Source organism: Tachyglossus aculeatus, chromosome 14 (assembly GCF_015852505.1).
Source record: "Tachyglossus aculeatus isolate mTacAcu1 chromosome 14, mTacAcu1.pri, whole genome shotgun sequence".
In the NCBI taxonomy this organism is placed as follows: Eukaryota; Metazoa; Chordata; class Mammalia; order Monotremata; family Tachyglossidae; genus Tachyglossus; species Tachyglossus aculeatus.
In genome coordinates, this window is record NC_052079.1 from 56669914 (window position 1) to 56693615 (window position 23702).

Consider the following 23702-nt stretch of genomic DNA (forward strand, 5'->3'; position numbering starts at 1 on the left):
TTAAGCGCTCACTAGAAGCTGGGTTCCCCTCCCACGGTCGCAACTGGAGAGCTTCCAGTCCTCTACCAGTCTCGACTATGGGAGGGAGAGTCAAGCAGAGACCTACCCATCCCATTCCTAGCTTGGGCAGCGGCTAGCGAGTGGCAGGCAATCTGCTACATCAATCAATCAATCAATCAATCATATTTATTGAGCGCTTACCGTGTGCAGAGCACTGTACTGAGCGCTTGGGAAGTACAAGTCGGCAACACATAGAGACGGTCCCTACCCAACGGCGGGCTCACAGTCTAGAAGGGGGAGACAGAGAACAAAACCAAACATACTAACAAAATAAAATAAATAGAATAGATATGTACAAGTAAGATAAATAAATAAATAAATAAATAAATAAATAAATAAATAAATAATAAAAAAAGAAAGAAAGAAATCAATCAATCAATCAATCAATCGTATTTATTGAGCGCTTACTATGTGCAGAGCACTGTACTAAGCGCTTGGGAAGTACAAATTGGCAACACATAGAGACAGTCCCTACCCAACAGTGGGCTCACAGTCTAAAAGGGGGAGACAGAGAACAGAACCAAACATACCAACAAAATAAAATAAATAGGATAGAAATGTACAAGTAAAATAAATAAATAAATAAATAAATAGAGTAATAAATATGTACAACCATATATACATATATACAGGTGCTGTGGGGAAGGGAAGGAGGCAAGATGGGGGGATGGAGAGGGGGACGAGGGGGAGAGGAAGGAAGGGGCTCAGTCTGGGAAGGCCTCCTTCAGTCTGGGAAGGGAGGGAGGAAGGAAGGAAGGAAGGAAGGAAGGAAGGAAGGAAGGAAGGAAGGAAGGAAGGAAGGAAGGAAGGAAGGAAGGAAGGAAGGAAGGAAGGAAGGAAGAAATCAATCAATCAATCAATCAACCAATCGTATTTATTGAGCACTTACTATGTGCAGAGCACTGTACTAAGCGCTTGGGAAGTACAAATTGGCAACACATAGAGACAGTCCCTACCCAACAGTGGGCTCACAGTCTAGAAGGGGGAGACAGAGAACAGAACCAAACATACCAACAAAATAAAATAAATAGGATAGAAATGTACAAGTAAAATAAATAAATAAATAAATAAATAAATAGAGTAATAAATATGTACAACCATATATACATATATACAGGTGCTGTGGGGAAGGGAAGGAGGTAAGATGGGGGGATGGAGAGGGGGACGAGGGGGAGAGGAAGGAAGGGGCTCAGTCTGGGAAGGAAGGAAGGAAGGAAGGAAGGAAGGAAGGAAGGAAGGAAGGAAGGAAGGAAGGAAGGAAGGAAGGAAGGAAGGAAGGAAGGAAGGAAGGAAGGAAGGAAGGAAGGAAGGAAGGAAGGAAGGAAAGAAAGAAAGAAAGAAAGAAAGAAAGAAAGAAAGAAAGAAAGAAAGAAAGAAAGAAAGAGAGTAATAAATGTGTAAAAAAACCCAAAACATATATACATATATACAGGTGTTGTGAGGGGATGGAGAGGGGGACGCTACATGTCAAAACTCACCCATGCTGGGCAGTAGCAGCAGGGAGTGGAGGGCGGAGACTCGAATTTACCGCACGGAAGGAGGTGATGGTAAACCATTTCCGGATTTTTTTACCAAGAACACTGTATGGACACGCTACCAGAACGACTGCAGATGGAGAGCGGGGCGCTCTGGGAGAGATTCATTCATTCAATCGTATTTATTGAGCGCTTACTGTGTGCAGAGCATTCATTCATTCATTCAATTGCATTTATTGAGCCCTTACTGTGTGCACAGCACTGGACTAAGCACTTGGGAAGTCCAAGTTGGCAACATGTAGAGACAGTCCCTACCCAACAGCGGGCTCACAGTCTAGAAGGGGGAGACAGAGAACAAAACAAAACATGTTAACAAAATAAAATAAATAGAATATGTACAAATAAAATAAATAAATAGAGTAATAAATACGTACAAACACATATACATATATACAGGTGCTGTGGGGAGGGGAAGGAGGTAAGGCGGGGGGATGGGGAGGGGGAGGAGGGGGAGATAAAATGCCAATAAATAATGGCATTTATTAAGCACTATGTGCAAAGCAATCAATCAATCAATCGTATTTATTGAGCGCTTACTGTGTGCAGAGCACTGTACTAAGCGCTTGGGAAGTACAAGCTGGCAACATATAGAGACAGTCCCTACCCAACAGTGGGCTCACAGTCTACAAGGGGGTGACAGAGAACAAAAGCAAACGTACTAACAAAATAAAATAGAATAGATAGGTACAAGTACAAGCACTGTACTAAGCGCTTGGGAAGTACAAGTGGGCAACATATAGACGGTCGCTAGGAGTCTGAAACGACTCGATGGCATAGGACAAGACTAGAGGCTTGGCACTGTACCAATCAATCGATCGCATCTACTCAGCGCTTACATCATCATTATCATCAATCGTATTTATTGAGCGCTTACTATGTGCAGAGCACTGTACTAAGCGCTTGGGAAGTACAAATTGGCAACACATAGAGACAGTCCCTACCCAACAGTGGGCTCACAGTCTAAAAGGGGGAGACAGAGAACAAAACCAAACATATTACTAATAATAATAATTGTGGTATTTGTCACATGCTTACTATGTTCCAGGCACTGTACTACGAGCAAAGGTGGATACGAGCTAATTGGGTTGGACACAGTCCCTATCCTATGTGAGGCTGGCTCACAGTCCAAATCCCCATTTTACAGGTGAGGAAACTGAGGCCCAGAGAAGTGAAGGGATTTGCTCAAGATTCATTCATTCAGTCGTATTTATTAAGCACTTACTGTGTGCACAGCACTGCACTAAGCGCTAAAGCACAATACAACAATAAACAGTGACATTCCGTGCCAACAATGAGCTCACTGTGAGCCCACTGTTGGGTAGGGACTGTCTCTATATGTTGCCAATTTGTACTTCCCAAGCGCTTAGTACAGTGCTCTGCACACAGTAAGCGCTCAATAAATACGATTGATGATGATGATGAGCTCACTGTTTGGCGGGGGGGGGGGAAATCACCCAGAAGACAAGTGGCAAAGCCGGGATTTGAACTCAGGTCCTTCTGATTCCCTGGCCCGGGCTCTGCAATAATTTGTGGGGTTTGTTGGGTGCTTAGGGGCCAGGCACTAGTCTAAATGCTGGGGTAGATGCAAGCAAATCAAGTTGGACACAGTCCCCGTCCCATGTGGGACGCCCGGTCTCACTCCCCATTTTACAGATGAGGTGACTGAGGCCCAGAGAATTCATTCGATAGTGAAATTCAGAAGTGAAATGACTTGCCCAGGCTCACTCAGCAGACAAGCGGTGGAGCCGGGATTAGAACCATGACCTTCTGACGCCCGAGCCCATGCTCAACCCACTATATCATGCTGCTTTTCTCTCTATCCACCAGGCCACACTGCTTACTGGGCGCAGAGCACTATAATGATGGCATTTATTAAGCGCTTACCATGTGCAAAGCACTGTTCTAAGCGCTGGGGAGGTTACAAGGTGATCAGGTTGTCCCACGGGGGCTCACAGTCGTCATCCCCATCATCATCATCAATCGTATTTATTGAGCACTTACTGTGTGCACAGCACTGTACTAAGCGCTTGGGAAGTACAATTTGGCAACATATAGAGACAGTCCCTACCCAACAGTGGGCTCACAGTCTAAAAGGGGGAGACAGAGAACAAAACCAAACATACTAACAAAATAAAATAAATAGAATAGATATGTACAAGTAAAATAGAGTAATATGTACAAACATATATACAGGAATAATAATGGCATTTATTAAGCACTTAATATGTGCAAAGCACCGTTCTAAGCGCTGGGGAGGTTACAAAGTGATCAGGTTGTCCCACGGGGGGGGGGCTCACGGTCTTTATCCCCATTTTCCAGATGAGGGAACTGAGGCCCAGAGAAGTGAAGTGACTTGCCCAAAGTCACACAGCTGACAGCTGGCGGAGTCGGGATTTGAACCCACGACCTCTGACTCCAAAGCCCGGGCTCTCTCTACTAAGCCACGCTGCTTCACTATACTGAACACTTGGAAGACTACGACATGACAATATAACAGACACGCTCCCTGTCAATCAATCAATCAATCAATGATGAGCTTACAGGCTAGAGGAAGCACTGGGGTAGATCCAAGTTAATCAGGTTGGACACAGTCCCCGTCCCACGCCGGGCTCATAATCTGCATTCCCATTTCACAGACGAGGGAAGAGAGAAGTGAAGTGACTTTCCCAAGGTCACCCAGCAGACACGTGGCGGAACCGGGATTATTTTAAGCCGCCCTTCGAGGACATTCCCGGCCAATTAACAAGAAACACATACGGCTGTGGGCCTGGCTTTCGGCGAGAAATGACATCAGCCCAATTAACTTAAAACCTCCATCCTTTATAGTGACCACAAGAACCGGAGGAGTTAGAAAGCCGAGGGATAGGAAGGGCGGGGGAAATTTCTTTTAAAACAAAGGCGATTTTCCACCGACAGGATTCGTAGGGTTTTCTGCAGCGTTTTCTTGTTAGATTGTTGGCGCCTCACTGTAAAGATGGGCCTTACCAACTCTTTTTATACTCTCCCCAGTGCTCAGTACAGTGCTCTGCACATAGTAAACTGTAAGGGTAGGGATCGTCGTCTACTGACTCTACTGTACTCTTCCCAAGTGCTTCCCTAGTGCTTAGTACAGTGCCTGGCACACAGTAAACACTTAACAGATACCATAAAAAAAGTGGTCAGCTTACAATCATCATCATCATCATCATCAATCGTATTTACTGAGCGCTTCCTGTGTGCAGAGCACTGTACTAAGCGCTAGGGAAGTACAAATTGGCAACAAATAGAGACAGTCTCTACCCAACAGTGGGCTCACAATAGCCTGGAAGCTCCCTGAATACATGGATTGTGTCTACTAAATCCACTGGACTCTCCAAAGCATTTAGTGCAGTGCTCTGCACACAGCAGAATGCAAGCTCCTTGAGGGAAAGAAGGGTGTCTCCTATATTGTATTTTCCTAAGCACTTATTACAATGTTTTTCCCCCAGAAAGTGCTCAATAAATACTACCGATCGATCTGCATTGAATGTATTTATTTCCAATATTTCCCCTACCCATCATCTACGAAACTGGCAGTGTATCCCTCTTGCACTTCAATACTCAACTCCGCCTCACAATACTTAATAATAACGATATTTGTTAAGCGCTTACTGTGTGCCAGCACTGGGGTGGATTCGGGCACCAGGTACGAGCCCCGGGTACGGAGAAGGGAAGTGACTCGCCCAAGGTCACACAGCAGATAAGTGGTGGAGGCAGGATTAGAACCCATGACTTTCTGACTCCCAGGCTGTTTCCACTATGGCACGCTGCTTCTCCAGACTTACGAAATACTTACGGAAAGTCAGAGCCCGGGCTTTGGAGTCACAGGTCATGGGTTCAAATCCCGGCTCCACCACATGTCTGCTGTGTGACCTTGGGCAAGTCACTTAACTTCTCTGAGCCTCAGTTCCCTCATCTGGAAAATGGGGATTAAGACTGTGAGCCCCATGTGGGACAACCTGATCACCTTGTATCCCCCCAGAGCTTAGAACAGTGCTTTGCACATAGTAAGCGCTTAATAAATGCCATAATAATAATAATAATAATAATATTTCCCCACAACTGTAATTGATTTTAATATCTGTCACCCCTCCCCCTGCAGACTGTAATCTCCTGGTGGGCGGGGATCACATTTACTAACACTGCTGTATTGTACTTTCCCAAGAATTGAATATAGCGCTCTGTCCACCAGTAAGTACTCAATAAATACCACCGATCGACTGGTTGATTGAATCCCAAAATAACATGAACTGTGCTCATCCAACCACTGCAGCTAAAGGTCCTCATTCTGCTTTTCAGGGGGAAAAAAAAAAATCGATCGATCGATCAGCACTCCGCTCTTTCCTCTCCACCCCAACTGCTACCACATGAATCCAAGACTTTATCCTATCCCGCCTGGATTACCGCATCAGCCTCCTGCCTCTCCCTACTCCAGTCTTTACTTCCCTCTGCTGCCCGGATCGTTTCTCATCATCATCAGTCGTATTTATTGAGCGCTTACTGTGTGCAGAGCACTGTACTAAGCACTTGGGAAGTACAAATTGGCAACATAAAGAGACAGTCCCTACCCAACAGTGGGCTCACAGTCTATTTTTCTACCAAAACGTTCAGGCCATGTTCCCCCACTCCTCAACAACCTCCAGTAGCTGCCCATCCACCTCCGCATCGAACAGAAACCCCTACTTATCGGCTTTAAAGCCGTCCATCACCTTGCCCCCTCCTATCTCACCTCGCTACTCTCCTGCTACATCCCAACCCATTCACTTCATTCCTCCGATGCCAAGCTACTCACTGTCCCTCCATCTCGTCTCTCTCGCCGCCAACCTCTCGACCAAGTCCTGCCTGTGGCCTGAAATGCCCTTATTTATTTATTTATTTTGCTCGTACATATCTATTCTATTCATTTTGTTTTGTTAGTACGTTTGGTTTTGTTCTCTGTCTCCCCCTTTTAGACTGTGAGCCCACTGTTGGGTAGGGACTGTCTCTAGATGTTGCCAATTTGTACTTCCCAAGCGCTTAGTACAGTGCTCTGCCCATAGTAAGCGCTCCCTCTGCCCCTCCGCCAAGCTCGCTCTCTTCCTCCCTTCAAGGCCCTGCTGAGAGCTCACCTCCTCCAGGAGGCCTTCCCAGACTAAGCCCCTTCCTTCCTCTCCCCCTCGTCCCCCTCTCCATCCCCCCATCTTACCTCCTTCCCTTCCCCACAGCACCTGTATAGATGTATATATGGTTGTACATATTTATTACTCTATTTATTTATTTATTTATTTATTTTACTTGTACATTTCTATCCTATTTATTTTATTTTGTTGGTATGTTTGGTTCTGTTCTCTGTCTCCCCCTTTTAGACTGTGAGCCCACTGTTGGGTAGGGACTGTCTCTATGTGTTGCCAATTTGTACTTCCCAAGCGCTTAGTGCAGTGCTCTGCACATAGTATGCGCTCAATACGATTGATTGATTGATTGATTGATCAATAAATACGATTGATGATGATGATGATGTGAGCCCACTGTTGGGTAGGGATTGTCTCTATATGTTGCCAGCTTGTACTTCCCAAGCGCTTAGTACAGTGCTCTGCACACAGTAAGCGCTCAATAAATACGATTGATGATGATGATGATGACTGTCTCTATATATTGCCAGATACATATCTCTATAAATACGATTGATTGATAACCGATGGACAAATACTCTGCCCCACTTCAAAGCCTTACTGAAGGTGCATCTCGTCCAAGCGTCTTTACCTCACTAAAACCGCTTTTCCTCTTCTCCCAGTCCCTTCTGCGTCATCCCGACTTCCTCCCTTTATTCACTCCCGCCGCCCTCCGCAGCTCTTACGTCCATATCCATCATTTATCATCATCAATCGTATTTATTGAGCGCTTACTGTGTGCAGAGCACTGTACCAAGCGCTTGGGAAGTACAATTTGGCAATATATAGATTTGTTTAGAGATATTTACTTATCTCTATTAATGCCCGTCTCCCCCTCTAGGCAGTCGGCTCGTTGTGGGCAGGGAACGGGTCTGAATATTGTCGCGTTGACCTCTTCCAAGCACTTAATACAGCGCTCTCCACACAGTAAGCGCTCAATAATTACCACCGATCGATTGAAAGCTCCTAATTAAAACCCCAGATTCAGATCTGCCCCTTCCCAAATCGGAGGCTAAGACTCAGTTTAAGGATCTACAGGTCCCTCAGGACATCAAATATTTAAAATGTTCATTCACTCCAGAAGCTCAAAATCCTCCGACCCTTGAGGTTCTTCAATATTTAATAGCAACGTCACCACCGCAGACTAGTTTTTGAGTCCGATGAGATCCTTAAAAACTTCTCTTTCAGGAGCCGGCGGCGATATTCCAAACTTATCTCAGGGCCGCCCAGGATTTTAGATTTTCGTCTGATTATTATCGGCAAAGAGCATTAACCACGGAGCCGCTAGCGGGGGACCGAGTTAGGAATTTCCCTCATTCTTGCTCTCCCTGGAATAATTTGCCATCCGTCATTTTTACGGGAACAGTGAATCGGAGGTGAAAGCGGGGAGTCTTTTAGACTGTGAGCCCACTGTTGGGTAGGGACTGTCTCTTGTACTTCCCAAGCGCTTAGTACAGTGCTCTGCACACAGGAAGCGCTCAATAAATACGACTGATGATGATGAGTGACAGGATGTCCCATAGTGGCTGCTTGGGGGAAAAGAAGGTAGCAGGCTGGGCCCCCAATTCGGACCGATCTCGGCCCCAGAGGGTCCGGCACTTCGGCCTATGATCCTCCTTCCGTCCTCTGCACTATGACCGATTCTCCCTTTTCCACCTTATGGTACTTGTAAAGCGCTTGCTGTGCGCCAGACACTGTACTGAACGCTGGGGGAGAGCCAAGCTAATCAGGTTGGACACAATCCCTGCCCCGAATGGGGCTCAGAGTCTTCACCCCGACTTTACTGAAGAAATCTGCATTTTTCAGATGACATCCCCACTTAAATACCTGTTCTCCTTCCTGTTTAGACTGCGAGCCCCCACGGGACAGGGTCTCGGGCCGATCGAATTAACCGGTATCTAATTAGGCAGTCAGAACAGTGTTCGCCACGTAGTAAGTGCTTAACAAATGCCATAAAAAACATCCCTACTTCGGCAGTCAGAACAGTGTTTGCCGCGTAATAAGCGCTTAACAAATACCATAAAAAACGTGAAGGAAAGGGTAGAAAAGGAAGGCAAGGAAAAGGCACCCTTACATATTCCCACTCATTCACACCGCAGCATGGACAAGCTCATCATAAATACACTAACAACTGTAATAATCACACCAAGTGTGGCACTTGTTACGTACTTACTGTGTGATAAGCTCTATGCTAAACACTGGGATAAAGCCAAGATCATCAGGTTGAACCCTACCCCTGTCCCACGTGGGGCTCACTTTCATTCGTTCATTCATTCAATCGTATTTATTGAGCGCTTACTGTTTGCGGAGCACTATACTAAGCGCTTGGGAAATACAAGTCGGCAACATATAGAGACGGTCCCTACCCAACAACAGGCTCACAGTCTAGAAGGGGGAGACAGACAGCAAAACAAAGCATGTGGAAAGGTGTTAAATCATCAGAATAAATAGAAGTAAAGCTAGATGCACATCATTAATAAATAGAATAGTATATGTGTATAAGGAAAATAAATAGAGAAATAAATCTGTACAAACATATACAGGTGCTGTGGGGAGGGGGAGGAGGTAGGGTAGGGGGATGGGGAGGAGGAGAGAAAAAGGGGGCTCACAATTGGAGAAGCAGCGTGGCTCAATGGAAAAGAGCCCGGGCTTTGGAGTCAGAAGTCATGGGTTCAAATCCCGGCTCTGCCAATTGTCAGCTGTGTGACTTTGGGCAAGTCACTTGACTTCTCTGTGCCTCAGTTTCCTCATCTGTAAAATGGGTATGAAGACTGTGAGCCCCCCCGTGGGACAACCTGATCACCTTGTAACCTCCCCAGTGCTTAGCACTGTGCTTAGTGCTTAGTATGCTTTGCACATAGTAAGCGCTTAATAAATGCCATTATTATTATTGTTATTAATATTATTATTATTATTCCCCTCCCAAGTCCACGCAGTGCATCCTGGTGGATAGAGCCCAAGCCTGGGATTCAGAAGGACCTGGGTTCCAATCCCGGCCTCGCCCCTTGTCGGCTATGTGACCTCGGACAAGTCACTTCACTTCTCTGGGCCTCAGTCACCTCATCTGTAAAATGGGGACTGAGACTGTGAGCACCCACGTGGGACAGGCACTGTGTCCAACCTGATCTGCTTGTAAATAATAATAAATAATAAAGATGGCATTTGTTAAGCGCTTAGTATGTGCAAAGCACTGTTCGAAGTGCTGGGGAGGTTACAAGGTGATCAGGTTGTCTCACAGTCTTAATCCCCATTTTCCAGGTGAGGTAACTGAGGCCCAGAGAAGTTAAGTGACTTGCCCAAAGTCACACAGCTGATAATTGGCGGAGTCGGGGTTTGAACCCATGACCCCTGACTCCAAAGCCCGTGCTATTTCCATTGAGCCACGCTGCTTTTGCAATAATAATAATGATGGCATTTGTTAAGCGCTTACTATTAGGGTGCCTGGCACATAGTAAGTGCTTAACAAATACCATCATTGTTATTATTATTAAGTGCCTAACAAATACCATTAAAGAAAAAAAAGAGTCCATGGAGCTGTCATCCCGCAAATCGTGATGCACGAGAGTTGGAACATGCATTTTGACGCAGTGTTTAGTGTTCGCAAACCAGCGAAACAGGAGTGGACCAACATTATTACCACGACGCCGGATGATAAACACGGAGATCCATCTTTGATCTCGGCTTCAAGGGGGAAGAGATGGATGCAGAAATTGTATTTACTTTCTGGCTAGGGCATTTAAATGAGAAAGAGACTTATTTATTGTCCGCCCGATTGCTTTATGCCTATTTTTCCCCTCCATTTCCCTAGAACCTCGACCGAGATGAGTTATAGGAGATTATTAAGGGCTCCTGGATTGTGCGAGTATCTCCAGGACTGATGGGAACCATCTGGCTTGGGTGAATGACACCGGGAAACTCCCCTCTGCTTTATCCGCTTTATCATCTGTAAAAAGGGGATGAAGACTATGAGTCCCATGTGGGACAACCCGATTATCTTGTATCCCAGTGCTTAGAACAGTGCTTGGCACATAGTAGGCGCTTAACAAATAATAATACCAATAATACTGGTATTTGTTAAGCGCTTACTATGTGCCAAGCACCGTTCTAAGCGCTGGTGTAGATACAAGGTAATCAGGTTGTCCCTCATGGGGCTCACAGTCTTAATCCCCGTTTTACAGATGAGGTAACTGAGGCATACAGAAGTGAAGTGACTTGTCCGAAGTCACACAGCAGGCAAGTGGCAGAGCCGGGATTAGAACCCATGACCTCTGACGCCCAAGCCTGGGCTCTTGCCACTGACCCACGCTGCTTCTCTATTATTATTATTATTATTATTATTATTATTATTATTATTATTATTATTTAACCCCTGACTCCCTGCTCGGGTTTTTCACTTTCTCATTTGCCCGTAAAATGGAATATTATCCTCCGGGAGATAGAGAGAAGCAAGTGTGGAGCACAGTTAGGACAGAGGGGCGGACAATACGTGGGCTGAAGGAGCCCCAATCTCGGAAGGGACTGAGCTCTTCAAGGAAATTCACATTTTTCCATTATGATTAGGATTACATTTGTTAAAACACTTACTATGTGCCAAACTCTTTTCTAAGCGCCGGAGTAGATACAAGTTAATCAGTCTGGACACAAACCCTGTCCCACCTGGGGCTCACAGTCCAAATAGGAGGGAAAACAGGTATTGAATCCCCATTGTACCGCTGAGGAAACTGAGGCTCAGGGAAGTGAAGTGACTTTCCCAAAGTCCCACAGCAAGCGATCGGCAGAGCCGGGATTGGAACCCGGGTCCTCTGACTCTCAGGACCGGGCTCTTTCCGCGAGGCCACTTTGCTTCTCCGAGTTGCTCGGGATGGGCCGAGATTAATTTCCTGGGCCCCTAATGGGTCACACACCATCTCCAGCAGCCCGGGCCTAGGAGTCGGAAGGACCTGGGTTCTAATCCCGGCTCCACCTCGTGTCTGCTGTGCAACTTTGGGCGAGTCACTTCAACTCTCTATGCCTCAGCTACCTCATCCGTAAAATGGGGTTTAAGGGTATGAGCCCTATTTGGGACAGGGAACTGTTTCCAACCCGGTTAGCTTGTATCTACTCCAGCATTTAGAACAGTGCTTGACACACAATAAATAGCAACATTATTATTACTATTATTATTACTCTCCCAGGGGATCGAGTTCCCAGGTCCCGGAGAATCACCAAGGGCAAAACCTGGACATTTTTTTCCTGAGGGTATTGCCTATGCCAAGAAATACGCCGAAGATTAATGTTAGGAAGACTTGCTTTGAAGAGCCTGGAAAAAGTCATGAAACGTGCAGATTTATAACTATAGCCACAAAAATACAAACTGTCAACTCCATGGTGTTCCCAGTGACAATGGATGCATTCGAAAGCTGGGCAGTGAAAAAACAGGATAGAAAGAACATCGATTCTTTTAAAATGGGATGTTGGAGAGGGCTTTTGCGAATACCACGGACCTCCCGAAAGACAAACAAATGGATTTTAGAGCAAATTAAACCAAACTGCTCTTTGGAAGGCCAGATGACTCGACTTAGATTAGCATATTTTGGACACAGAATCAGGAAGACTAATTCTCCGGAGAAGACACTAACGTTAGGAAAAGTCCAGGGAAAACGTGGAAGAGGCAGACAGGATAGAGACCTGAACAACCATATCGGAAGAATCGTTAGAAAGGTTTCCTCTTCTCCCACTCCATTCTGTGTCACCTTGACTAGATGCCTGTATGCATCCCTGTATATATGTATGTATGTTTGTACATATTTATTACTCTATTTATTTATTTATTTATTTATTTATTTTACTTGTACATATCTATTCTATTTATTTTATTTTGTTAGTATGTTTGGTTTTGTTCTCTGTCTCCCCCTTTTAGACTGTGAGCCCACTGTTGGGTAGGGACTGTCTCTAGATGTTGCCAACTTGGACTTCCCAAGCGCTTAGTACAGTGCTCTGCACACAGTAAGCGCTCAATAAATACGATTGATTGATTGATTGATCCCTCCTCCCAGCCCCACAGCACTTATCTTCCTGTCATTTATTTATTTATAGAAATGTCAGTTTCCCCCGCTAAACCGAAAGCTCATTGAAGGCAGGGAATTACTGTTTACTGCCTTACTGTACTCTCCCAAGCGCTCAGTACAGTGCTCTGCACACGCTAAGTGTTCAATAAATGACTGGCTCACTGACTGACTTAGAAAACACAGCCCAGAGTCATTGAGACCGGGTCTTTAAACCTCACATGACACTGAACGTTCCTTGAGGACTACCCACTCTGCTGCCCCGTATCAATCAATCAATCAATCAATCGTATTTATTGAGCGCTTACGGTGTGCAGAGCACTGTACTAAGCGCTTGGGAAGTACAAATTGGCAACATATAGAGCCAGTCCCTACCCAACAGTGGGTTGACAGTCTAAAAGGGGGAGACAGAGAACAAAACCAAACATACTAACAAAATAAAATAAATAGAATAGATATGTACAAGTAAAATAGAGTAATAAATCATCATCATCATCATCAATCGTATTTATTGAGCGCTTACTGTGTGCAGAGCACTGTACTAAGCGCTTGGGAAGTACAAATTGGCAACATATAGAAACAGTCCCTACCCAACAGTGGGCTCACAGTCTAAAAGGGGGAGACAGAGAACAAAACCATACTAACAAAATAAAATAAATAGAATTGATATGTACAAGTAAAATAGAGTAATAAATCATCATCATCATCATCAATTGTATTTATTGAGCGCTTACTGTGTGCACAGCACTGTACTAAGCGCTTGGGAAGTACAAATTGGCAACATATAGAGACAGTCCCTGCCCAACAGTGGGCTCACAGTCTAAAAATATGTACAGACATATATACATATATATAGGTGCAGTGGGGAAGGGAAGGAGGTACGATGGTAGTCTCCCCAGCGCTTAGTACAGTGCTCTGCACACAGTCAGTGCTCAATAAACACCACGGATTGACGTGACTGATTGAACCATGGCGCTGGGTATCGCTTCACGCTGATACAGTAGCCGTCCTCGATTCCAAAACTCCAAGGGTGTCGCTTGGAAACCCAAAACAATCCAGGGATTTACTCCAAGTGATCCTTTATAAACGCATTCAGGCATTCCTTTTTTAATAGATACATGACCATACTTTGTCGTGTGGGCTATTTTCACGTTGCACAAGACACCGGCCCCTGTTAGCAGTTCAATGGCATGAGGCAAATGCATCAGCTTTTAGGAGTAGAAAAACAGATCACACGGGGACAAAAAGAAAAAACACAACACACGCACACCAAAAAAGGTAGTTATTAACCACCGGGACAAAAAAATTAGACCAAAGCGCCTCGAGTGAGCCTCTTTTTTAAAAAACGCCCAGGCACAAATAAATAATATGTCTAATTACGTATTAAACTAATCCTCTCCTTCACCTTTTGAATTTCTAAACTCCTTACCTCGTGTATCATTTTAATTATTTTTCCAGTTCCTTCCCAGAGAAGCTGGATGATGGGGAATTAATTAATGGACACAATAAAGAAACTGCCAGCATTGTTTCTAAACAATTAGAGTGCCGGCCTCATTTGCATGGCTCCTTTTATTCTGAACAATCGCACTGCTGAGATTTGGGGCCTGGAATTGTGAGCTCATTAAAAAGGACACAATCCTATCCATTGCCACAGATATTCATCAATTATCGCATTTTACCGCAACACGAAGCCATGAATAGGCGAGGCACTGGAGTTTCGGGTCTCAGGGCACCCGAGATACCACGGATATTTAGACGCTCTGTCGTGCCGGGAGATGGACGGATTTCTAGGCTAGTTAAGGTGGCGGGGAGAGGAAGACAACGAGGTGGAGAGAGCGGGATAGTCACGGAGGGGCAACTGCAATCAATCAATCAATCAATCGTATTTATTGAGCGCTTACTGTGTGCAGAGCGCTGTACTAAGCGCTTGGGAAGTCCAAGTTGGCAACATCTAGAGACGGTCCCTACCCAACAGCGGGCTCACAGTCTAGAAGGGGGAGACAGAGAACAAAACCAAACATATTAACAAAATAAAATAAATAGAATAGATAGAGCTTAGAGTAGAAATAAATAGAACAGAATAGAGCTCACCTCCTCCAGGAGGCCTTCCCAGACTGAGCCCCTTCCTTCCTTTCCCCCTCATCCCCCTCTCCATCCCCCTCATCTTACCTCCTTCCCTTCCCCACACCACCTGTATATATGTATATATGTTTGTACATATATTTTTTTTTACTCTATTTTATTTGTACATATCTATTCTATTTATTTTATTTTGTTAGCATGTTTGGTTTTGTTCTCTGTCTCCCCCTTTTAGACTGTGAGCCCACTGTTGGGTAGGGACTGTCTCTAGATGTTGCCAATTTGTACTTCCCAAGCGCTTAGTCCAGTGCTCTGCACATAGTAAGCGCTCAATAAATACGATTGATGAAGATGATGATGATGATGAATAGATCTGTACGAGTAAAATAAATAAACTGCAAGCCCACGTCGTCGTCACGGCCGCTGGTGATCGTAGACTCTAGACTGGAAACTGATTGTGGGCAGGAAACGTGTCTACCGACTCTACTATGCAGTGCTCTCCCGAGCGCTCGGCACGGTGCTCTGCACGTAGTAAGCGCTCAATAGCTCCAGCGCTTAGAACAGTGCTTTGCACATAGTAAGCGCTTAATAAATGCCATTATCATTTAATAAATACCGCTGACAGACTGTAAGCTTGCTTGCTTTCTTTAATGGCATTTGTTCATCATAATAACTATGGTATTTGGTAAGCGCTTACTATAGGCCAGGCACTGTACTAAGAGCTCACTATGTGCCCGGCACTGTACAGAGTGCTGAGGTAGATACAAGTGAATCACGTTGGACACAGTCCCCGTCCCACGTGAGGCTCCCAATCTTAATCCCCATTTTACAGATGAGGAAACCGAGGCACAGAGAAGTGAAGTGACTTGCAAGTGCTTACTATAGGCCAGGCACTGTACTAAGAGCTCAATATGTGCCCGGCACTGTACAGAGTGCTGTCGTACATACAAGTTAATCATGTTGGGCACAGTCCCCGTCCCATGTGAGGCTCCCAATCCATTTTACAGATGAGGAAACTGAGGCACAGAGAAGTGAAGTGACTTGCAAGTGCTTACTATAGGCCAGGCACTGTACTAAGAGCTCACTATGTGCCCGGCACTGTACAGAGTGCTGAGGTAGATACAAGTTAATCACGTTGGACACAGTCCCTGTCCCACGTGAGGCTCCCAATCTTAATCCCCATTTTACAGATGAGGAAACTGAGGCACAGAGAAGTGAAGTGACTTGCAAGTGCTTACTATAGGCCAGGCGCTGTACTAAGAGCTCACTATGTGCCCGGCACTGTACAGAGTGCTGTCGTACATACAAGTTAATCACGTTGGACACAGTCCCCGTCCCACGTGAGGCTCCCAATCTTAATCCCCATTTTACAGATGAGGAAACCGAGGCACAGAGAAGCGAAGTGACTTGCAAGTGCTTACTATAGGCCAGGCGCTGTACTAAGAGCTCACTATGTGCCCGGCACTGTACAGAGTGCTGTCGTACATACAAGTTAATCACGTTGGACACAGTCCCCGTCCCACGTGAGGCTCCCAATCTTAATCCCCATTTTACAGATGAGGAAACCGAGGCACAGAGAAGCGAAGTGACTTGCAAGTGCTTACTATAGGCCAGGCGCTGTACTAAGAGCTCACTATGTGCCCGGCACTGTACAGAGTGCTGAGGTAGATACAAGTTAATCACGTTGGACACAGTCCCCGTCCCACGTGAGGCTCCCAATCTTAATCCCCATTTTGCAGATGAGGAAACCGAGGCACAGAGAAGTGAAGTGACTTGCAAGTGCTTACTATAGGCCAGGCGCTGTACTAAGAGCTCACTATGTGCCTGGCACTGTACAGAGTGCTGAGGTAGATACAAGTGAATCATGTTGGACACAGTCCCCGTCCCACGTGAGGCTCCCAATCTTAATCCCCATTTTACAGATGAGGAAACCGAGGCACAGAGAAGTGAAGTGATTTGCAAGTGCTTACTATAGGCCAGGCGCTGTACTAAGAGCTCACTATGTGCCAGGCACTGTACAGAGTGCTGTCGTACATACAAGTGAATCATGTTGGACACAGTCCCCGTCCCACGTGAGGCTCCCAATCTTAATCCCCATTTTACAGATGAGGAAACCGAGGCACAGAGAAGTGAAGTGATTTGCAAGTGCTTACTATAGGCCAGGCGCTGTACTAAGAGCTCACTATGTGCCAGGCACTGTACAGAGTGCTGTCGTACATACAAGTGAATCATGTTGGACACAGTCCCCGTCCCACGTGAGGCTCCCAATCTTAATCCCCATTTTACAGATGAGGAAACCGAGGCACAGAGAAGTGAAGTGACTTGCAAGTGCTTACTATAAGCCAGGCGCTGTACTAAGAGCTCACTATGTGCCTGGCACTGTACAGAGTGCGGAGGTAGATACAAGTGAATCACGTTGGACACAGTCCCCGTCCCACGTGAGGCTCCCAATCTTAATCCCCATTTTACAGATGAGGAAACTGAGGCACAGAGAAGTGAAGTGACTTGCCTGCGGTCACCTAGCAAACAACTGGCAGAGCCGGGATTAGAACCCAGGTCCTTTTGACTCTCAGGCCCGTGCTCTGCCCATTAAGCTATGGAGAGGGAAAGGTGTCTACCAACTCTGTTGTACTGAACTCTCTCAAGGGCTTAATGAGAAGCGGCGTGGCTCAGTGACAAGAGCCCGGGTTTTGGAGTCAGAGGTCATGGGTTCAAATCCCGGCTCCGCCACTTATCAGCTGTGTGGCTTTGGGCAAGTCACTTCACTGGGCCTCAGTTACCGCATCTGTCAAATGGGGATTAAGACTGTGAGCCCCCCTTGGGGCAACCTGATCGCCTTGTAACCTCCCCAGCGCTTAGAACAGTGCTCCCCCTCGTTCCCCTCTCCATCCATTTATTTATTACTCTAAATAAACATATTTATTACTCTATTTATTTTACTTGTACATATCTATTCTATTTATTTTATTTTGTTAATATGTTTGGTTTTGTTCTCTGCCTCCCCCTTCTAGACTGAGAGCCCACGGTGGGGTAGGGACTGTCACTATATGTTGCCAATTTGTACTTCCCAAGCGCTTAGTACAGTGCTCTGCACACAGTAAGCGCTCAATAAATACGATTGATTGATTGATTTGCACATAGTAAGCGCTTCATAAATGCCATCGTTATTATTATTATTATTAATACAGCACAGTCAATGCTCCAGAGATAGCACTGATTGACAGGTACGCCCACATCGGAGGTGAGTTCCGAAATCGAGTTTCCCGGGGGCCACGAGTCCGTCCCATTTGAGAGAATCGGAGGAAGGCGGGGGTGACACTGTCTCTAGATGTTGCCAACTTGGACTTCCCAAGCGCTTAGTACAGTGCTCTGCACACAGTAAGCGCTCAATAAATACGACTGATGATGATGCTGATCCCCATTTTACAGATGAGGGAACTGAGGCCCAAAGAAGTGAAGTGACTTGCCCAAAGTCACACAGCTGACAGGTGGCGGAGCCGGGATTTGAACCCATGGCCTCTGACTCCAGAGTCCGGGCTCTTTCCACTGAGCCACGCTGCTTCTTATTTTACTTGTGCATATTTACTATTCTATTTATTTTGTTAGTGATGTGCATCTAGCTTTATTTCTATTTATTCTGATGACACCGGTCCACATCATCATCATCAATCGTATTTATTGAGCGCTTACTATGTGCAGAGCACTGTACTAGGCGCTTGGGAAGTACAAATTGGCAACATGTTTTGTTTTGTTCTCTGTCTCCCCCTTCTAGACTGCAAGCCCGCTGTTGGGTAGGGACCGTCTCTAGATGTTGCCGACTTGGACTTCCCAAGCGCTTAGTACAGTGCTCAGCACACAGTAAGCACTCAATAAATACGACTGAATGAATACCTCCCCCGCTCCCCAACCTTCCGCCGCCTGAGTGACAACTTAAGAACCGTGGCAATTTTCTCTCCAGCTGCTCTCACCACTTTCGGAGAAGCAGCGTGGCTCAGTGGAAAGAGCCCGGGTTTTGGAGTCAGAGGTCATGGGTTCGAATCCCGGCTCCGCCACTTGTCAGCTGTGGGACCTTGGGCAAGCCACTTAACTTCTCTGGGCCTCAGTTCCCTCGTCTGTAAAATGGGATTAAGACTGTGAGCCCCCCGTGGGACAACCTCATCACCTTGCATCCCCCCAGCGCTTAGAACAGTGTTTCTTTTAGACTGTGAGCCCACTCTTTTAGACTGTGAGCCCACTGTTGGGTAGGGACTGTCTCTATATGTTGCCAATTTGTACTTCCCAAGCGCTTAGTACAGTGCTCTGCACATAGTAAGCGCTCAATAAATACGATTGATTGATTGATTGCTTTGCACATAGTAAGCGCTTAATAAATGCCATCATTATTATTATTATTTCCGCAGCTGGCTTGGGGAGGCAGTGTGGCTTAGTGGGAGGAGCCGCAGCCCAAGAAGGTGGTGCTACTTGTCTCCCGGGTGGCCTTGGGCAAGCCATTTCACCGCCCCATGCCTCATTCATTCGTTCAATCAATCGTATTTATTGAGTGCTTGCTGTGTGCAGGGCACTGTACTAAGCGCTTGGTTTCCCCATCTGCACAACATTCATTCATTCATTCATTCATTCAATCGTATTTACTGAGCGCTTACTGTGTGCACAGCACTGTACTAAGCGCTTGGGAAGTACAAGTTGGCAACAGGGATGATAATTCCCGACCTCTACTTGCAGGGATGTTGTGGGGAACAGAAAGCAATAATCATCATCATCAATCGTATTTATCAAGCACTTACTGTGTGCACAGCACTGTACTAAGCGCTTGGGAAGTACAAGTTGGTAACATATAGAGACAGTCACTACCCAGCAGTGGGCTCACAGTCTAATAATCCTCCCCCTCTCCCCCTCGTCCCCCCTCCATCCCCCCATCTTACCTCCTTCCCTTCCCCACAGCACCTGTATATATGTATATATGGTTGTACATATTTATTACTCTATTTATTTATTTATTTATTTATCTTACTTGTACATTTCTATCCTATTTATTTTATTTTGTTGGTATGTTTGGTTCTGTTCTCTGTCTCCCCCTTTTAGACTGTGAGCCCACTGTTGGGTAGGGACTGTCTCTATGTGTTGCCAATTTGTACTTCCCAAGCGCTTAGTACAGTGCTCTGCACATAGTAAGCGCTCAATAAATACGATTGATTGATTGATTAATAATAATTGTGGCATTTCTTAGGCATTTACTATGTACCAGAATCGGTACCGAGCACTGTGGTGGATGCCAGCCAGTCAGGTCAGATACAGTCCCTGTCCCATGCAGGGCTCACAGTCTTTACCCCCATTTTACAGATGAGGGGACTGAGGCTCAGAGAAGTGAAGCGACTTGCCCAAGGTCACACAGCAGACGAGTGGCAGAGCCGGGATTAGAACCCGTGACCTCCTGATTCATTTATTTATTTATTTATTTATTTATTTATTTTGCTTGTACATTTCTATCCTACTTATTTTATTTTGTTGGTATGTTTGGTTCTGTTCTCTGTCTCCCCCTTTTAGACTGTGAGCCCACTGTTGGGTAGGGACTGTCTCTATGTGATGCCAATTTGTACTTCCCAAGCGCTTAGTACAGTGCTCTGCACATAGTAAGCGCTCAATAAATACGATTGATTGATTGATTGATTGATTCCAGGGCCCGTGCTCTATCCACTACGCCGTGCTGCTTGCCTTGGGCGAGAACGCAAGAGTCAACCGGGTATATAAAAAATTAAAATTAAAATAATAAAGAAAAGGCACGTGGGCTCTTCGACAAAATCCCCGCTGCGCTAATTCTCAGAATTATCCAGTTGGAGGGCCCACTTCACGGAACAGCTCACAGACACTTCCTTTGATTCCTTAAATAACCTCCGCTCGCTGGCTAATCTACCCACGGCTCAAGCAACTAAGCATCTCGTCCTGCGGAATGTAAAGGATGCCCGGGTACTTAATAATAATAATAATAACAATAATAATAATAATAATAATAATAGTGGCACTTATTAAGCGCTTACTATGTGCAAAGCACTGTTCTAAGCGCTGGGGAGGTTACAAGGTGATCATCATCATCATCATCAATCGTATTTATTGAGCGCTTACTATGTGCAGAGCACTGTACTAAGCGCTTGGGAAGTACAAATTGGCAACATATAGAGACAGTCCCTGCCCAACAGTGGGCTCACAGTCTAAAAGGGGGAGACAGAGAACAAAACCAAACATCCTAAGAAAATAAAATAAATAGAATAGATATGTACAAGTAAAATAAATAAATAAATAGAGTAATAAATATGTACAAACATATATACATATATATATATATATATATATATATATATACAGGTGCTGTGGGGAAGGGAAGGAGGTAAGATGGGGGGGATGGAGAGGGGGACGAGGGGGAGAGGAGGGAAGGGGCTCAGTCTGGGAAGGCCACAGTCTAGATGGTGGAGGTAGGGGGTTTGAGGAGGGAGTCAAACATCTGGAACAACCGGAGAGGGGACCGGGAGTGGATGGCAACAAGGATGGAGAAATAATTTTGTCCGGACTATGAAACGGTATTTAGGAGCTATCAGACAAATTGGCTTATTTACGGCACTGCCCACCCACCCGTGGCAGTTGGCTTTCCTCAATGAAGAGGAGGCCGCATCACCTCTAAGTACAGTGCTTGGAAAGAAAATCTCCCATCGGATGAAACGGATCCGATTAAATTGTACTTCCCAAGCGCTTAGTACAGTGCTCTGCACACAGTAAGCGCTCAATAAATACAACTGATGATGATCCGATTAAGCCCTTTAATCCCTTCTGACATCAAACGACGGCAGAACAACAGAATCTGCACCGCCCTTCCGTAAGGGATTTCAATTTTCCTAATCTTGTGTTGACCAAAACACCACAAGTGGGTTCCATGCCGAAAATCTCATTCGAAACCCAATAATAATCTTAATAATAATAATAATAATAATCTTTTAGACTGTGAGCCCACTGTTGGGTAGGGACTGTCTCTGTATGTTGCCAGCTTGTACTTCCCCAGCGCTTAGTACAGTGCTCTGCACACAGTAAGCGCTCAATAAATACGATTGATGATGATCCGATTAAGCCCTTTAATCCTTTCTGACATCAAACGACGGCAGAACAACAGAACAACAGAATCAGCACCGCCCTTCCGTAAGGGATTTCAATTTTCCTAATCTTGTGTTGACCAAAACACCACAAGTGGGTTCCACGCCGAAAATCTCATTCGAAACCCAATAATAATCTTAATAATAATAATAATAATAATAATCTTTTCGACTGTGAGCCCACTGTTGGGTAGGGACTGTCTCTATATGTTGCCAGCTTGTACTTCCCCAGCGCTTAGTACAGTGCTCTGCACACAGTAAGCGCTCAATAAATACGATTGATGATGATCCGATTAAGCCCTTTAATCCTTTCTGACATCAAACGACGGCAGAACAACAGAACAACAGAATCTGCACCACCCTTCCGTAAGGGATTTCAATTTTCCTAATCTTGTGTTTACCAAAACACCACAAGTGGGTTCCATGCCGAAAATCTCATTCGAAACCCAATAATAATCTTAATAATAATAATAATAATAATCTTTTAGACTGTGAGCCCACTGTTGGGTAGGGACTGTCTCTGTATGTTGCCAACTTGTACTTCCCCAGCGCTTAGTACAGTGCTCTGCACACAGTAAGCGCTCAATAAATATGATTGATGATGATCCGATTAAGCCCTTTAATCCTTTCTGACATCAAATGACGGCAGAACAACAGAACAACAGAATCAGCACCGCCCTGCCGTAAGGGATTTCAATTTTCCTAATCTTGTGTTGACCAAAACACCACAAGTGGGTTCCATGCCGAAAATCTCATTCGAAACCCAATAATAATCTTAATAATAATAATAATAATAATCTGTTAGACTGTGAGCCCAGTGTTGGGTAGGGACTGTCTCTGTATGTTGCCAACTTGTACTTCCCAAGCGCTTAGTACAGTGCTCTGCACACAGGAAGCGCTCAATAAATACGATTGATGACGATCCGATTAAGCCCTTTAATCCCTTCTGACATCAGACGACGGCAGAACAACAGAACAACAGAATCAGCACCGCCCTGCCGTAAGGGATTTCAATTTTCCTAATCTTGTGTTGACCAAAACACCACAAGTGGGTTCCATGCCAAAAATCTCATTCTAAACCCAATAATAATCTTAATAATAATAATAATAATAATCTTTTAGACTGTGAGCCCACTGTTGGGTAGGGACTGTCTCTGTATGTTGCCAACTTGTACTTCCCAAGCGCTTAGTACAGTGCTCTGCACACAGTAAGCGCTCAATAAATACAACTGATGATGATCCGATTAAGCCCTTTAATCCCTTCTGACATCAAACGACGGCAGAACAACAGAATCTGCACCGCCCTTCCGTAAGGGATTTCAATTTTCCTAATCTTGTGTTGACCAAAACACCACAAGTGGGTTCCACGCCGAAAATCTCATTCGAAACCCAATAATAATCTTAATAATAATAATAATAATAATAATCTTTTCGACTGTGAGCCCACTGTTGGGTAGGGACTGTCTCTCTATGTTGCCAACTTGTACTTCCCAAGCGCTTAGTACAGTGCTCTGCACACAGGAAGCGCTCAATAAATACGATTGATGATGATCCGATTAAGCCCTTTAATCCTTTCTGACATCAAACGACGGCAGAACAACAGAACAACAGAATCTGCACCGCCCTGCCGTAAGGGATTTCAATTTTCCTAATCTTGTGTTGACCAAAACACCACAAGTG

The 23702-nt window shown here is 45.2% G+C and overlaps 1 protein-coding gene and 1 non-coding gene across 3 annotated transcripts in view; one reads left to right on the forward strand and one right to left on the reverse strand.

The window, feature by feature from the left end:
- Nucleotides 1-23702, reverse strand: part of TBC1D22A (TBC1 domain family member 22A) — a 255224-nt gene that overhangs the window by 54623 nt on the left and 176899 nt on the right. The window lies entirely within an intron of this gene.
- LOC119937327 lies at nt 26-163 on the forward strand. Its single transcript, XR_005454003.1, has one exon. It is a non-coding gene; the product is annotated as a small nucleolar RNA SNORA7 (small nucleolar RNA).